General features: G+C 24.9%; 1 protein-coding gene across 3 annotated transcripts in view; it reads right to left on the bottom strand.

The window, feature by feature from the left end:
* The window catches only part of LOC100163438 (E3 ubiquitin-protein ligase RNF8), a 19,880-nt gene that overhangs the window by 7,337 nt on the left and 11,789 nt on the right, over positions 1-754 (bottom strand). The gene's annotated exons all lie outside the window — the stretch shown is intronic.

The following is a 754-nucleotide window of genomic DNA, read 5'->3' on the forward strand; positions in this document are numbered from 1 at the left end:
GCATTTGGTATTTGTTTATTAGAAATATTTAGTGTACACGCAATACGCTACCTATAATTAAAAACAAAATTTGGAAAGCAGTATGGGTCATTCCAATAATAATAAATATGTATATATTTCATTTAAACTTTATTATTATTTTTATCACTTAAACAAATTATATACTATAACTTATGTGTTTATAAGGTATATTATAGCTTTAATACTTAAATATTAGTGTGCTTATGGTTTTATAGTGTGGATTGGAATGATTATAATAATTATAAAATTGTTGTATGGTAGGTGTTTGGGGGTGTGGGGGCTTGCCCCCACGGGTCTATGTCTTCTGCATAATTTTAGCACCCCCAGTGTTTGGCCTCTAGTTGCGCCTATGCATATACTAGTATAGTATAAGAATACGTAGTATATGATCTAAATTCTAAGCATTATAATATAGTATATTGTATATTTGATTTTGTACTATCAACTTTTAACTACCTATATAATTAAAAAATAGAAAAATAAACTATTATTTTTATTTTTATTTAAAAAATTGTGCAGAGGTATGTGACATAACTTTCAGTATTTGTAAATGCTTTACAAATAATTTTAAAAAAACTACAAGAGGATCATGTATTATATTATCAAGCTTTTTGGCAGAGAAACTTTTTCCAACATATTATACATAAAAAAAAATTAAAAATTAGAACATTTCATTTTGCATAAAAATACATAAAAGGTTAGTTGTTAATGAAGTTTTTACTTTTTTTACTTA

Source organism: Acyrthosiphon pisum, chromosome A1 (assembly GCF_005508785.2).
Source record: "Acyrthosiphon pisum isolate AL4f chromosome A1, pea_aphid_22Mar2018_4r6ur, whole genome shotgun sequence".
Classification (NCBI taxonomy): Eukaryota; Metazoa; Arthropoda; class Insecta; order Hemiptera; family Aphididae; genus Acyrthosiphon; species Acyrthosiphon pisum.